Source organism: Eurosta solidaginis, chromosome 4 (assembly GCF_040869045.1).
Source record: "Eurosta solidaginis isolate ZX-2024a chromosome 4, ASM4086904v1, whole genome shotgun sequence".
In the NCBI taxonomy this organism is placed as follows: domain Eukaryota; kingdom Metazoa; phylum Arthropoda; class Insecta; order Diptera; family Tephritidae; genus Eurosta; species Eurosta solidaginis.
In genome coordinates, this window is record NC_090322.1 from 176,714,558 (window position 1) to 176,732,756 (window position 18,199).

General features: G+C 38.5%; 1 protein-coding gene across 11 annotated transcripts in view; it reads right to left on the reverse strand.

Annotated features, from left to right (window-relative positions):
• The window catches only part of Rok (Rho kinase), a 90,938-nt gene that overhangs the window by 52,331 nt on the left and 20,408 nt on the right, over nucleotides 1–18,199 (reverse strand). The gene's annotated exons all lie outside the window — the stretch shown is intronic.

An 18,199-nucleotide genomic window follows, 5' to 3' on the forward strand; every position in this document is an offset into this window, starting at 1 on the left:
GTTACTTAAATTTTAATTACAAAATTCGTTCACAGCGGCCGTGCGGCCGGCCTGTCAAGTCAAGCTAAATAAAACCGTTTAAAAAATATTCATATGAGATTTGAATGCTTACAATACATTTTGAGGTAGCTCACAGTTAAGATAGAGGCTTGAAATTGTAAACATTTTTAAGGGGCCAAAGCCAGTAGAATACCTGAATACCTATCCCAAAAAGTTCCATTAGACGGCACACGTATCGACGTATGTAGAAAAATGGAGCAGAAATTTGAAACTTCACACATAGTTCAGAGCAGTGAGATAACGCAACAAAAGGAGAAAATAAAAAGATTACAAATTTTTAAAAAGTTCCTTTATTTAAATGGATCAAAATGCAGTAGAATGCTAATCCTTAGGCTCACACATGATGTTGATGAATTTTGATTTTGAAATTTCAACAATAGCAAATCTAAAAACCATTCGAAAAAAATTTTTTCTAAAATTATGTGTATTTTGTGCGACCTACAACATGTACTGTGTTAGACTACAATTGGTTGGGCTTCAAAACTGCATACTCAAAAAATTCAGAGAACTCTAAATGAAAAATAAGAAATTTTCGTAAAATTAGCTCGATTTAGCGATTCTTTTTAAAAACATTTTTAAGATTGGTTTGCATAACTTTTTGGTTACATACTTCATAGATTTTTTGTTTTTTAATACTGAAAATAATAAAATATAAGGGTTTAATTGACAAAGCTACATTGCAACTGCTAATTTTCTGTCCGCTGCTGTATATTTCAATATAATCTTTTCGAGACTATGTTTTTTTTGAAAAACTGCCAAGAAGCTGACTGTGTCATATCAAATTTGTATAGTTTGTCTGGCGATTTATGTGCTGGATAATTTTGGTGGTGTGGTGGGGTGGCATTATGCTCCGCCTACCACACCGAAGGTTACGGGTTCTAATAAAAGAAGACGGGAGTTGCACATGATCGACAAAGCAGGTAAGAACGTGGGACCAAGCGCAGGGTTACAAAGTTCGAAAATCATGTGCAGGGCTCAAAATCTTAGACTAACAAAGTTACGCTTATCACACGTATACTGATTGGACACTGTATTCTGGCGACACATGACATATTAGACCTTTTCAGTTATAGCAGATGTAGGATATGCGGGCTGGTGAACGTTTTGTGCTTGCGCCCTGTGTTCGCCATGCTAAGTCTCCAGCTATTTGGAGTGGCAGAGCTATCAAATCTAGAAGCAGCAAATAACATAGCTCTTAGAAAGTTTCTAGTCTTTGCCAGGATGACGGAGTTATTTTATAACCAGGACTTAGGTTTCTAAAAGGGGTTTTCAGTTTGGTCGTTGCGCAAGCTTCTGCTAACACTATTGACCCTTTCAGTCACGGACCGGCCAGCTCAACTTAACACTAGCCTAGCTGCCGGTATGTTCGTCTATCTGTTTGAAAGCGAAACCGGTCCCTCAATTTGTAAGATATCTCGAAGAAATTTGGTAATCTGTTATATATTTATAAATCAATAATTATTTCGAGGTTTAACCCAAAATGAATACACAAATGTCGTTACTTAAAAATAAGATATTTAACCAGGTAGGGGAGTCGTTAAATAAATTGCAATCCCTTCACATGTTATTGAAACGCTAGTTTAAAGCAAAACGCCAATGAACACTAGCGAATTGAAGTACAAAAGTTATAAAAGCTAAAAAGAGCAGACTAAAATTGGATATTAACGCATACTTATGAACAACAAATATGGCATAGAAAAGGCAAACAAATTATTGGAATGTTTTAAGGTCATAAAACAAAGTAAAATATGAAATAAGTAAACACAAAAATAAGCTACAAAAAAGAAAATATTTAAAAAAAAAGTAATAATATTTTCTTGAATGATACCGCCCAATCTCGAACGCGTTGGTTCCAAAATGGCCTGCGGTGTGGTAGCGGGTGTCTGCTGTGAACATCTTAAGTGGTCGCTATCAGTCGGTCCACCCAATTTTGCTTTTATCTTCCACGCTGAAGTTCTGTCCAAAGACAGGGTGTGTACGCTCCTGGAGGACTCGGTGGGAGAGCGCGTGGTGTGATCTACTAACATAGCCATGCAACGCTCCTTACGCTGAACTTCCCCATCACTTCGTCTCCAAACATCACAATGATAACACTCCCCAAAGCCTTTGGGGGTAAACCTTATCGCTACAACAACAACAGGTGCACATGAAGGACGCAATTACGCTCTACACCGTCGCGACGGTTCCAAAATGGCCTGCGGTGTGGTAGCGGGTGTCTGCTGTCAACATCTTAATTGGTCGCTATCAGTCGGTCCACCCAATTTTGCTTGTATCTTCCAAGCTGAAGTTCTGTGCAAAGACAGGGTGTGTACGCTCCTGTGGGAGGACTCGGTGGGAGAGCGCGAGGTGTGATCTACGCAGATAGCCATGCAACGCTCCTTGCGCTGAACTTCCCCATCACTTCGTCTCCAAACAATAATCCTTATATGGGTACCTGGACACAGGAACATCGAGGGCAATGAGAAGGCAGACTAACTTGCAAGGGTCGAGGCACTGCTAGATGCTGCGAAGGCGGTCGAGATACATCACCCACTTACATCAATAACAAGTAGGGAAGTCTAAGTTCGGGTGAAACCGAACATTACATACCCAGCTGTACACTTTAAATGCTGTTGTTGTTTGTTTTGTATGCTTAATAGTGTTACAAGGCTGCGCAATATTCTGAACTAATTTTTCTTCGAGTTATGGCTCCCGAAACATAGAAAATTGCTTAGTCATAAAAGGGGCGGTGCCACACCCATTTTTTTAAATTTGAAATTTTTCCTATTTATTGTTATAAATCCACTTGGGAAATGAAATACCACTGATATAAAGCTTTTTGTTGCAAAGATATAGCTTATTTTATTCGTCCACGACCCTTTTAAAACTCTTTTATAAAAAAGTGGGCGTGGTCCTTAGCCGTTCCTTATAGTAAAGGCAACCTCTGTGCCGAATTTTGTTACGATAGTCGTTACGGTTTTTGATTTGATTAATAATATTTGTAAAATTGATTTTATCACAAGTGGGCGGTGCCACGCCCATTTAAAAAAATTCAAATTTTTATCAAGAGTCTTAATATCAGTCCTCACGTCAAATTTCAACATTCTAGGTGTATTATTTACTAACTAATCAGGTTTTTTGTGTTTTCCAAAATGTTATATATATAAAAAGTGGGCGTGGTTATCATCCGATTTCCCTCATTTTCCACATCAATCTATTCTGGGCTCAGATAAGCTCGTGTACCAAATTTGGTGAAGATATCTCAATATTTTCTCAAGTTATCGTGTTAACGGACAGACGGACGGACGGACATGGCTCAATCAAATTTTTTTCGATACTGATGATTTTGATATATAGAAGTCTATATCTATCTCGATTTCTTTATACCTGTACAATAGGGCGGGTCGATTTAAAAATCGCTCATTGCTCTGTGAAAATCGTATTCTAGGGATCAAAATAAGAAACTTTGCCGAACGAACCATACCTCTAAAACGAATTCTGATGTCCCCCCTTTGGGTCGAACTTTTGGGTAGGGGCAATTTCAAGTCTACCTGCTGTGTCTTGTGGTGGCTTAAAAAAAACAACACAAGCAATTTTACGATCTGCAATTGTGTCACAGTGATACCTTCATTTTTTAAAACTGTTGAATAAAAAACCCACACAACTATGTTTACGACATGCAAATGCATCACAGTTTTTTAATTTCTTTTCTATTACTAAGTTAAATTCATTTTTTCATTTACATATGTTCTAACTAAATAAATTTCTAAAGAGAAAAATAAACTCCAAAAAGAAAAAACATATGCATTTCAAAGTGGGATTTTTCAAAATTTGCCCCTACGACCCAAAGGGGGGACATCAGTATTCGTTTTAGAGGTATGGTTCCTTCGGCAAAGTTTCTTATTTTGATCCCTGGAATATGATTTTCCCAGAGCAATGGGCGATTTTTTTGCCTCCCCACAAAACGACCCGGCCTACTGTACAACCAACCGTTATCCAATCAAAGTTATGATACCCTGTGTACAAGTACAGCTGGGTATAAAAATATTGATTCAACGGATACTTATTTGGCCTTCAGATAATCAAGAATAAAGATAATAGGAGAACAGAGGACTTACTAAATAGGTCAAGGAAAGATATCTTGGGGATCACTGCCACAATCATGGGGCATTGGCCTGCATGCTGAGTGCAGGGGGAACCTTTTAACAGCATTTGCAGGAGTTGCGACGAGGACGGCAGCTCTAGCACACACTAGGTCTGTTAAATACTGCGGAAACTTAAGGAAGTAGTGAAATTCTCTATAAAAGATTCAGCAGGTTCATTTTCCGCACCCAATGGCTGCAAACGGAGTATCGACTAGCCATACTAAAGCAGCAGCAATTGTTTTCAGGAAAAATTTGCATCAAAATGGCGCCCCGTGCGCTACTTGGGCTTTGATCTTTGGTATTCGGGCGCCCCAGCAACCAATCAACCAACTAGAAGGAATGGACAGCGGTATAATATTGTGACGAATATTAGTATCACTAAGCGATACTACCATCACTAAGCCGATACTAAGCAGCCACTCGTATGTACGTAAACAAATCAATCATCATCTACACACATACATATAAGGCAACGGAGAGATACTCATAAACACATGTAATCATCAGCCGAAGTAGTACTCACATGTACACACGCATATGCCTATGCGAGAGGCTAAAAACTACAAATACACACGCATATTGCTGGTAACCAAGTAGAAGATTCTAGAAGGAGAAACGTCTAGACATTTCGTATTCAGTTTGATTTAAACACGCTATCAGTCGCGAAGTGAAGTATAATTGTACTACTCCCAAAGTAATCTAATAAAGACCATTTTGCATTACTGAATATTGGAGTTATTTATTCGACAATTTGGCGATTCGAACCTTTGCAGAAGGGGTAAAATAAGCGGAGTTTCACTAAATTCGTTACAATATGAAGGGAACGAGTATAATGCAACTTTTAAATGATTTAGTATTTATGCTCTCTACTTCGCTAAAAAAAACTATTCTCCCTACTTAAGTCAATTTTTTAACGGCTAAATAGAACTTTTCCAGTTGAATTGAGTGATATAAAATAAATAATTTATCAATAACTACGCGTAAGGTGTGATTTCATCACGTCACTCATACTTGCAATAGTATCAAGTAAAAACAATGTTTTAGCAGTTTTTGCTGCCAACAAAGCATTGCGATTTATGTTTTACTTTTTGTAAGTCTGTTCCATGCCATGACAGTTATCGGCGACAAAACATGTGCAAACAATATAAAGCAATAAAAGGCAAGAGGCACATTAATATAGAAATGGAATTTATATATGGGGTATTCCATCCCATTTCGACCAATTTTGAACCCGACCCCTTTAGAATTGGCTGAAAGTTTATCTTCTTTTTCTAGCTTACAAAAGACGTTTTTCAGAATTTTTTCAAATTTTTTCATCCAACTCAAAAAAGTTATGAATTTTTAAAAAAAACACCGTTTTTGTTTTCAAAATGCTATAACTTTTTCAAAAATTTACCGTTTGGGATCTTTTTTTTTTAATTTGTTTTTAAATGTACTTTTCGGAAAAAATACAAAAAAATGTTTAAAGTTTTTTTTTTTAATTAAAAAAAAAAATAAAAATATATCGGCCCACTCCGGGATTAGTGGAGATGATTGCAGAATTGATTGAAGTTTTTTATGAGAAAAAAAAATGGCGAAATTCGAAAAATCTCGAAAAACTGAAAAATTACAAAAAAAACTAAAAATTTTTTTGTATTTTTTCCGAAAAGTACATTTAAAAACAAATTTAAAAAAAAAAAAAAAGATCCCAAACGGTCAATTTTTGAAAAAGTTATAGCATTTTGAAAACAAAAACGGTGTTTTTTTTTTAAATTCATAACTTTTTTTGAGTTGGATGAAAACATTTGAAAAAATTCTGAAAAACGTCTTTCGTAAGCTAGAAAAAGAAGAAAAACTTTCAACCAATTCTAAAGGGGTCGGGTTCAAAATTGGTCGAAATGGGATGGAATACCCCATATACAAATCGATATAAGCAATACCCAATTCGCCATCAATTCTGTTGCGAGCAGGAACTTAAGCTGTTATTATATATATATACATATATATTTTTTTTTGAACTAAGATGGTAGGTTTTAGAGGTGAAACTCTAGGACTTCAGACCACAATGCCTCAAAACAGCTCTTCTCCTTAACAGCCAGAAAATGTGGACAAGTGCTCTACCACGTACAAGTGTTGCCGAAATATCAATTGGGGTAGGCACAGTGAAGATTATGACCACAAGAAGATGTCTGCAAGGAAGCGGCCTGCCACCCCTGCTGTGGAGCCTGGTAGTAGATGAATTTATACAGAGGCCCACAGAGAAAGGAATCCGCTGTCTAACAATATTGTCATAGTTGCAAGGGGAGAATTTGATAATACCCTTTGTGACATAATGCAAACGGCGTTGAGGTTAAAGAAAGATTGGTTACCTTTACCAGGAGAAGAACACTCGATGCTTTGAGGCAAATAGTAATGGATGGAGTACGATTGGTCCATGCAACGGAGGTGAATTACTTGGAAGTCACGCCCCAGCGGGTTAGGGAGCTTAAAATATACCCGCGGTAGATGGATTGTGTAGCGCAACCCTCTCAAGGGGTTGCCAGCGCAATATATAGCTTCTCCAACCCAACTGACAACCTCACCTACCCGTGGCGATCCTGTTTCGTTAATAACCGAGGCTCTGGTGACCCCGAACTCCTGATGGATCTAAGGGGTAGAAGGGCGGTATGGCCTAGAAGGTTTCATGTGGTGATACCAAATCGATCCCAAGATGGTCGGGCTAGTACCTTTATGGTGCTTGTTACCGGAATGTACCGAATCTGCATCCGGCAAAGGATCATCAACAATAACACTCTCCAAGGTATTCGACGAGTGTCCTTATCGCTACAGCAACAACAACAACTTGGAAGTCACTTTCGACTCCAAGCCACTGTGAAGAAAGCACAACGACATCATATAAAAGGCGGCGAGAGCAATAATGGTGTGCAGACGTATTGCAGGAAAGTCTTGGAGATGTAGCGCAAAGATCCTAAGGTGGATATAGTGTATGGAGCAATTCCATGGGCCCCAAGAGCAACTCTGGTGATTATACAGAAATCACTAACCAAGCTCCAACGCCTGGCGTGTGTCTGCATTGCGGAAGCCATGCGCACATGCCAACGGCGGCCATAGAGGCGCTGCTCGAGCAAACGCTGCTACACATAGTAATTGAGCAGGAATCCAGGTAGACGCTAAATGCCAGTCCCGCAATATCGAGAAAAAAAAGAACAAATCCCACAGCTCCTCAGATTAGGTTTGAAAAGCGTTCTAGAATAGATCTGAAAAAAAGTTACTTCCAATCTAGAAGCACTCTACCGGAAGCACACTCTCATATGGTACATCGATGGCTCGAAGACACCGGCGGTATCATAGCGGGGCTCTACGGCGCCGTACCACTCGGGCATTGTCCGAGCATTTTTCAGGACAAGCGTGTCGCCATAAGACGGTGTGCGGAGATCATCCTGCAACAATGCTACACAAATGAGACAATCGTTATACTCTACGACAGCCAGGCCGCGCTCAAGGCAATATCGTCAGTTGAGATTAGATCATCAACAATCCTTGAGTGCTTGCAGAGTTGGAATCGTTTAGAGGCTGTTTGGCTTGGGTACGGTCCACAGAAGAATGGATGGAAACAAGGAAGCGTCGCGGCTGGCTGGGAAGGCAGCGACCAAAAGACCTATAAAACCCGAGCCCATCATGGCGATGGGGTCGCACACAATAAGGGAATAATTCGGGCAAGAGGAGGCCATGATTAACTTCCCAAAAAGCAGCTTTGGAATTTTAACATTCATACTCACAGGTCACTACAGACTTAATAGCAACATGTAAAAACTAGGCATATAGTCTAATAACCTCTGCTATAGCGAGGATGAGACTGTAGAACGGATCGTCTCGAATGCGATGCCGTCGCTGAAGAAGACTAAGGATGCTTGCATCGCTAAAATTAGAACCCTGGATTTCCTCAGGGAGTTTGGTTCAGATGAGGTGTTGTGAAGGGAATGCAGGCCCAATAGACCTATAGGTCGCAGTGCATTGCCTCATAACAATTTATTTAGCACTCAGGGGCCTTATTCTCTAACTCGATTCGAAAGCTGTCAAATAATATATATTTTTTTTTAAATACGAAAGAAATTGCTTTCGAAGAAAGCCTTGTTTACTTGATCATGTAAAAAGATATTCAAATTCTTCACTTACGAAAGCTACATATGTGACCCAGTCTATGAAAAGGTGGCATATGACTAAAAAAAGAAATTGCGAGAAATATTTTTTTTTTTTAGTCACAAGCCACCTTTTCATAAACCGGGTCACATATATAGAATCATGGTAAATTTCTGTTAGAAGTTTGCGGATCTTAAATTGCAATGCTTATTGGGTACAAGCAGTCATACTTTTGTATATTACAAGTCGTTGCAAAATAAGAGACACGCATTTGAAATTGTACAAATTTTAAATTTATGGCATAAGTAAAATGCGAATGTACGAATGTATGTGAGATGATAAAATCGTTAAAATCTATCATTTTTGGTTCTATTGATGGCGATAAATTGGCGACAGCCATAGGTGACAATAACAACATTGCCAAAACTATAACATAATTATTATGAAATATTTAAAAAAAAAGATCAATGCAAACAAAGTAGCAAAATAATTGAAAAAATATGAGAGAAACTACAATTCCTCTAAGATGACAACTCAATTATTTTGAAAATACCAGCATTATTTACAAATAAGGCCGTCTAAGTTCGGGTATAACCGAACATTATATACTCAGCATCAGCTTCAATTGTACATTTCATTTCAGACAAATTACTTTTCTACATAACACGTGGCACCGCTCATTAAAAAAAAAGTGTCTCCCAATTTCCTCTTACAATAAAACTTGGTAAGTGAAATATCATCGATACAAAACTATCGGTAAGATATAGCATATTATTCTGGTATAAGACTCTTTTAAACTTCTTTAATATAAAGATAGGCGTGGTCTTCAACCGATCCCGTCAAATTTTACTAAAATATTTCCTACCCAATATTATCACGATATGTTAATTTTTCTTCGAGTCAAGGCTCCCGAAACATAAAAAATTGCTTAGTCAAAAAAGGGGCAGTGCCACGGCCATTTTAAAAAAATGTAATATTTTCTAACTTTTTGTTATAAATCCGTTCGGAAAGTAAAATACCATTAACATTAAGCTCTTTTTCGCAAAGGTATAGCTTTTTTTATTCGTCCAAGACCCCTTTAAAAATCGTTTATATAAAAGTGGGCGTGGTTCTTAACCGATTTTGTTAATTTTTCTTCGAAGCAAGGCAGGCTCTCTGCTGAATTTTGTTATGATGATTTATGATTAATAATATTTGTAAAATTGATTTTATCACAAGTGGACGATGCCACACCCATCTTCAAAAATGTTTTTATCAAGAGTCTCAATATCAGTCCACATATCAAATTTCATCATTCTAGGTGTATTATTTACTAAATAATCAGGTTTTTTGTGTTTTTCAAAATGTTATATACATAAAAAGTGGGCGTGGTTATCATCCTCATCATTGGTGAAGATATCTCAATATTTGCTCAAGTTATCGTGTTAACGGACAGACATGGCTTAATCAGATTTGTTTTGATACCGATGATTTTGATATACTATGGAAGTCTATATCTTTCTCGATTCCTTTATACCTGTACAACCAACCGTTATGTTACCAAAGTTAATATACTCTGTGTGCAAAGCACGCTGAGTATAAAAATATTGCCGATTAGGGTATTATTGATTCAGAAACAATGTATTGTTAATCAAAACAGTTATTTTATAATCGCCGTTAAAATGCTTACTATGATTTTACATTCATAGCTATTTATACTGGTGAGTAAAATCGGAGGTGTGTGACATATGATCAACGGTCATAACGTCAATTGGCCTTGTGACCACTTCAAATGGTCATACGGTCAATTTACACAATGACCATACAAAATAGTCACAACGCCAAATGTCAAATGTTTACGATTTATCGACGATTTTGGCATTATGACCAATCAACTTTTCTGAAATGGTCATAACGTCAACTAATATTTTCTCAAGAGATCAAAATCTAAACTGTTCAATCGAATGAAAAGAGCACTTGTTGCAGACCGATACAAGTTGTACAAAGCATTTGAGTGTAAAAGTTGTCAAATGTAAGAAAAGGGAAATGTTAGAATACAAATATAGAAGAAGTCCTCACTTACTTACTTAATTGGCGCTTAGTCGTTTCGACGGTTATAGCCGTTCAACAAGGCGCGCCAGGCGCTTCTTCGCTGTGCCAACTGGCGCCAATTGGTAACACCCTGGTAATATAAATCGTTTTTCACCTGGTCCTTGCAGCGTAGCGGGGTCAGTCCTCTTCTTTATCTTGCATAGGAGGCCTAGCCAGCGTATCCGCTGCGATTTAATTCGCTGGACTATGCTGATGGTGGCGTAAATCTCGTGCTGCTCATCATTCAATCTTCTTCGGTACTCGCTTTCGCCAACGAGTAGCGGTCCCTAAATCTTTCGAAGAACCTTTCTCACGAACACCACCAGAGCCACCTCATTTGCTGTTGTCATGGTCCATGCTTCTGCACGATATAGCAGGACGGGCACGATAAGTGATTTTTAGAGCATGATTTTCGTTTGCCCAGAGAGGAATTTATGTTTTAATAGCCTACCTAGTACACCAACGATTGCGGGATAGAGTTCATCATCCCTGGGCGGTACTCCGCTGCCTCCATTCAGGAGAGCAGAGACGTGCCCCATCCATAATCTAAGTGCTCTCTGGACATCGATTACTAAGTTACTTAGGAGTTTGCCCCGGACTTAGAACTTTCCGTCTGTCTCCGAATTTTTTAGTAATATTTGCGAGAGTTATTACTTCCCCTTTTAACACGCGGTAGAGTTCACACATTTTTCTTGTTCCGTTCGCTTTTAAGGTACCACTGCATTCTTCATCATACCAGTTGTTTTCCCGTGGTCGCGGTGACCCAAGTACTTTCGAGATATGCTTCCAATGTTCCTGCATTCTGAGTTGAGAGTCGAGTTGTGAAATCATTGGCAGTCTGTTGCGATTACAGCCTTCCAACGTCTAGCTTTCCTTGTGTTTATAAGTCAATTGACCTTATGACCGCTAACCTTATGCCACTCCACCACCAAAACCACTGCTTCAAACTTCCCATGCTTGGTGACTTTAACACCAGGGTGGGTAAAGGTGTGTTGGCCACATCGCCGTAGTTCAGCCTACATAATGAAAGCTCTGCTAATGACTCGTTGCACCAAAAATACGCGCTTGCCTCTTCGCGACTAAACGCAAGGAACAAAAAACACAAGGAAAGCTAGACATCGAAATGCTACAATTGCAACAACCTGCTAACGATCACGCGACTCGACTCTCAAATTTCATACCGCCGCCTAGGAAAATATTGGTTACCGGTGACCGCGGAAAAAGAAATAACCCCCGCAAATTTTACCGGAAAATTTGGCGACAGGCGGACCATTTTAAGCACGGGAAAACTCCTGTAAGAACAATAACGTCGACTTTGTAACCGATGTCCAGATAGTACTTTGACTATGGAGGGAACGCTTTTCTGCTCTGCTGAATGGAGGCTGCGGTATACCGCTCAGGGTTGATGAACCCGAGCCGTCCGAAACTAAACGAAGACTACCACGAGGTTTTAGACTGCCACTATTGGCAGCCATAATTGCGAAATAGTGGAAGACTTTATTTATTTGGGCACCAGCTATAACACAAACAAAAACAGCAGCTTTGAAATCCAGCGAAGAATTACTCTTGCCAATAAATGCTACTTTGCACTGTGATTTAAAATTTTAAAATAAAGTCTTATTCTTTATTAGTATTGCTAAAATTTTATATTGAAGTGCAAATCACAATACATATGCAAAATTATATGTACACTGAAACTTTTTTAAATTGAAAAAAAAAAATAATTATTTTAAATGTTTAAATAATCTTAGCGGTATTCTTAATGGATAAATTTTGAATTAAAATTTTTGCAAAATTTTGTGGTGTCAATTTGTTAGCGTAAATTTGAATATCATACTGAAGTGCCTTGACTTCATAAGGAATTGCTTTTTCTTTGCACTTTCATATGAAATTCAGGCAATTTCATATGTATCGAATTTATATGTGAGGGCATATGGGAGTGCTATGCAATTTTTTTTTTTTTTTATATTCAAAGTGTGAATTTGTATCTGTGCCTATTCCTCAGGGCAAAACTAAAAAAACAAAAGTTCTACAATTGTACAGGGGTTGAGCAACTCTGCTTATTATAAAAGTCGTATTAAATCTATTTTCTTTGAAATTTGATTAATAACTTAGTAAATGTAAAGTGTAAATAAATTAAATGCAATTATAGGGTGTGTCATTTAAAACGTATAAAACAATTATTTTTAAAATCCAAATTGGGAATATATTTCAAGGTCGCAATTAAAATACCAGTGAAGCGCGCACTTATACAAAACGCATGCTCAGATCACACACGTACATTTGGCGAATGTTGGTTGGTATTTTGTAATTCCTTAGCATTTCAAGAAAAGCGCAAATAATTTATTAGTTTCTGCCGAAAATAGCAAACAAGAAAATTACCGCTCATAATGGCTGATGTTGGCAAACATTATTGTTGTTCACTAAATTTATTCAACATTTCAATACGTTATACATTTACTTGTATGTATATTTTCCGATATCCAGTGTACAATGATGGCATTTGGGGCGCACGGCTGCTATTCAAGCGAATTACACTTTTACACTTCATTATTTGTTTGTTTTCAATTAGATGCATAGATAAGTAAAGGAATGAGTTGATGAACGCCGCCGCACTATGGAGTATTATGAAGAAAGTTGTCTTAAAATCAAGGTTAGAACTCAGCTAAACAAACTCATATAATATTTAAGGAAAATCCATTACAAGTTGAAACAAGGAAAAAAGGCCAAAAAAGATCTTTAATCTTAGATCTTTAAAAACGTTTTTCAATGTTCAATTTTGAAATTTTCAGTAATACTCTATATTTCTGAATTCGGTTAAAAAATGCCTACATCAGAATTTGAAGCCAATTCTCTATTTGAATTTGAAACCAAAGCTCTATTTCAGCAAACATTAAACATTGTGTTCGAGCAGGTATTGGCCGGGAAAGGGGCTCTGCGACTAATATAATTCAACATGTGAAAATCAACCAAATACGGACACGCGACGATATTATATGGCATGACAAGAGGACGATTAAACGGAATCACAGCTGACCTAACGCGACACCTATCATATCACGGCGGTTTTTGACTTCCAGGCACAGAACATAAACTATATTCGAAAATGGAAAAGGGAACTCCAGCTGGAATATACTCAGCAGGTTAATAAATCGTATATTCCAGGCGGAGGTCGATGTCTTAGAGAGAGTAGCCAGCCTGCTAGTACAGGATAGTACGGTCGGAGACATCAATATAACGATCTTTGTCCATAGCCAGGTCGCCTTAAAGGTATTAGAATCCAACGTGATAAAGTGGCACATCGTGTTGAGGTGTCTAGCCTCGCTGGTGTGTATAAGGCACCTAAATGTCTCCCTTAGCTGGGTACCGGGGCACAGCGATATTGAAGGAAATGAATTTGCAGATGAGATGGCCAAGGAATGTTTTCAAATAGACATAAGCGAGTACGACCACTGCTGGGTTATCTCCTAAAAAATAATCGATTATTATGACTAGAGCGACGGACTTGCTGTGGGCCAACAGGGATGATTGCAAGATCTAAAGATCATAATGGCCATGTTTGGATAGGAAAGAAACTAGCTGCCCTTTCAAGCTGAACAAATACACAGTGAGCGAACTTAGGAGTGTCATCACAGTCATTGCGCTTTTGCACCAATGCTTCGACGGTGGCGTATGCCAACAAGTTTTTTCCTCCGTTGAAGTTGTCAGGATGAGAAGGAAGAGGAGTCGATTCATCACTTTCTCTGCCGATGTCCAAAACTGCAAGCAAGATGACTCAGATTTCTGACCGCACGATTTTTCGACAGTATGGCAGAGTTTGGAAAGATGGATCTTTCACCCTACTTAAGTTCAGCAGAGAGGGCAAGTAGTCCGTAAAGGACCACTTCCTAGTGATCTGGTTGAAGGAATGTGCCGCCCGCGGCGCTTACTGAGGGAAATTCCCACGCACGCCTTCTTAATATAACCTAATCTAACCTAGCTGAGGTTGAGCGTTTACGAAAAAAAAGTGAGATACGCCGAATTCTGGGATAGCGTATGAATTTTCGAAAAGAGTTCTGATAATTGGCTAACTTTAATCAAAAGCTGGCATAGGAATGTTTTTGAAAAAAGAAATTCGGAAATACTATTTTCTTCAAACAAATTTTTAGATAGGAGGTATAGAAGGTTTTGGAAACGGCTGCCGAGATTGTTTCATCGTCTCGTCTAACTCAAAACTTAGCAGAGATATGTACATATGCCATTTTCGGATAACTTTCTTCAAAATACCCCATAGTCCGATGGGTACGAATCACCCATCGCAGCACACGCCTCTTGTTGTCTGGGCGTGATTTCTAACACATTTAGGGCAAATTTGTTGTGTGCAATTCCATATTTTATTTGTTTTCACAGTAAATCGCATTTTACACACCGAATTATCACACGCGAACACGCAACATCTTGCATAATTGAAATATTTTTAATTTACAATTTCAGTGACTTTCACGCAATCAAAATGGAAATGAATATAAACACTTCTTGTGCGCATCAAAAATTATATATTATAATCTTTTTTTTTTGGTTTATTTGATAATTTACGCGTTTTTTATCATTTCTCACTAATAGTGCCGTCGCAATTTTTAAAATCAATTTCAATTACGATAATCATTACTTCTGTGCACTACCGACGTTTACAGGCGAGCACGCATGCGTACACGCGCTTAAACCACGATAAATCACAATAAACCGATCAGCAGTCATTCGAACCGATCTGCAATCGAAACTTTGTTGCAATGAATTCACCAATCTGGGTAGTAATTATCATTGTTTACTTGGTTCTACAGTGTTGTTCAAAATAGATGCAATGTTTATTTAGTTGGCTTTAAATACGTAAAGACGAGGGTGAGAGCTGCAGTAAGTACTGCGATGAGTATAGAGCACTCTTGAAAATATATAAACGTGATATCCAAAGGACGGCGGATGTCTCAAGGAAAAATTTATTTGTGCATCGAGTAGTTCAGCGAAACAGTGCGGTTGAGGAAAGTCCTATCTAGGGGAGATATTTTCGGCATATATTTTCCATCGAGACAATGCGGCGATGCTGGAAAACAATATCGGCAGTCCAAATACGGAGCTTACAGTAGCCGAGTTGGTGATAAATGCCAAAATTAAATAGGCGCGCACAACTTTTTCATATTTAAATTGCCCCACATTGGATAGTCCTTTCTATGCTACAGATGGCATTTGAAACGATTGTAGAATGTCTTAAAACAATATTTGAGGTTTGATTCCCAAAGAACGGTTCAAATAGTCTTCACACCAAAAAGAAAAAAACGAATCATCTGCACCCAAAGACTTAAATCTTTTCTACTCAAAGCCCTAGTGAGATTAAATGATATCCATATAAAGCAACCAAGGCAAGTCGCCAGATATATCCCGTAGTCAGATACATTGGCGGGCCTTCAGCAACGTTTCGAAGCGGGCAATTATGAATGCTCTTAATTTCATTGAGGTACATTCAACCTAAGCCAGATGGATGAGATTACTTCGCAGTGGGTCTAAGTAAGGCCATGAATCCAGTACACAGCGCCAAGGCACAGGGCCGATATTATTATTTTCATAACTGTGGAGGCTGGGGCGCTGAAGAAGGAACAACTCTTGTTTACTAGCAACAAAAAGGTTCCTAACAGGCCAAACCTGGAAGGCGTATCCCTACAAAAGAAACAACACAAAATATCTAATCTAGTACTTAGGCCGACAATTTTTTAGGTATTTTCAGCCATTTGCGACCTCATGCTCGCTTGAGCCAGACGGCCTCCCTTAATAGGCTACTTTCCCCTCCTGCAAGGGTTGGATAGTGTATATGAATAACGGGGCTCAATAAGGGTCTCCCTATGCTTATCTGCATTAAGCACCTGAGTGTGCAGCTGCCGAATATCAGTGCTTACGGATATGTTTTCTTATCCTTCTTGCATGCGGGGCTAGATCAAGCAGTTGTTTACTGGGATTTAAGACAGTTCATCTAAAAATGTGTTCAACCTTTCATTGTGCTATTTTGTGTTAAGCTCTTATGCCTCACTATTCAGGGCTTATAAGAACACATTCAGTGGTAGTTCTGAGTGCAGTATTTTGGCAGCCATGAAGCTTTTTCCAGTGTATGTATTTTAGGTCAGGCGACCAAACTCGCGGCACGCAGCACATAAGTGGCCGGGTAATTGCTTTGTAAGTTGTTAGCAGCGTTTCTTTATCTTTTTCCCAAGTGCTGTTGGCAAGCGATTTGAGGGTTTTGTTACGGCTTTGTACTTTAGATACCATTTCAGGGGCTTGTGCCGTGAAGGTAAGTGTTATCGAACGCTACCGCTAAGATCTTTGGGTGACAATCGATAGCGTAACACCTTCGACGTCCTATATTTGCGTCATCTGTTTCTTCCACGTCTTCAACAGAGTGGCCGTGGACTTGGTCGGAGATATTACCACGTCGCGTGAGGTGAAAAAACCAGAAAAACTGGGGAGATAGCTAGGTATTTATTTTAGAAACTACTTCGTCTATTATATTATTATAATATAAGGGATAGGACCCCACCCTGTGTCACCCCCGTTTTATTCTTCTAGCTTTTGATGTTTCATTCCTAAATTGAACCGACGCTTGCCTACAATTCAGATAATTTGTGGTGCATCTTTTTAGACAAGAGGGAAGGATTGAAACTTTTAGTGATATGTGTTTCGGGGAATCCATGCTGATGGGTGGCTAAGAGAAGATTCGCATTAAAGTGAAGGAGCAGAACGGTTTCCAACGTCTTTGCTAATGGCAAAAGGAGTGATATCGGTCGATATGACTCACCCTCGTTAGCTGGTTTTCCAGGCTATAGTGATGGAATTATCCATGCCATTCACCCTTGTGCTGGAATGACAATGGACTTCAATGACATGTTGAAAACGTGCGTTGGGTGATTACTCTCGCATTGACAAGGTGTTTCAGCACTGGCATGGCTATACTGCTGCGCCTATTGACTTGGAAGGCTTGGTCTTGATAGTTTGCATCGAAAACTAACACGTTTGAAACATGCAAGTGTTTCACTGGACCGAGCCCTACCCAATAAATTGTGGTATGTTTTTAGATGTTGCCTTAACTTTATCCAACACTGTCAGTTAATCTTCACAATCGACACTCAACTAACACCAAAGATCACAAATTTGTCAATCGGTCACTCTGCTACGATTTTTTCAGAATTGCTACTTTTTTGTTTAAATATTTCATTCACTATTGCTGTGATTAGTTTCGTATTGGTCTGTATTTTTATTCTTATCCAAAATGGTAAATAATAATAAATGGCAAAGTCAGTGTCGCGAAAACAATCACATTGCAAACACTTTTTTTCAACTTTTATGTTTTTGCTTTGCCTTTGGTGCCAAGTGTCTGTCCGTCGGTTTTCGCTATCAATTGCCGGAATTCACGTTTTGTTCGACAACGGCGTTTGATTGGTCCCGCTGCTCATTTACGCCGCTCACACGCTTGTCACAAAACGACACAAATTCATATCGTTGACTGGCTAAAACTACTAAAAACAACAGACCGTCAATCCAACGCTTGTCCGATGTACAACAAGCTCGCGCCAACAAACTTGTGTATTTTTTATTTATATTTCAAATTTGGATTTTATTTTGGATTTTTAAAAATTTGTTCAGCAACATTTAGCACAAATTTTTAAAAAATTCATTTTCGATGTACAATAACTCTTTTGGTTGGTGCAACCTATACAAATATTTGGATTCATTTATGTACATTAGGGTGTCTGTTGTTTTCAAAGCTACTGGGTTTTATGTAGCAGCTGCTATAATTTTTTATTCAG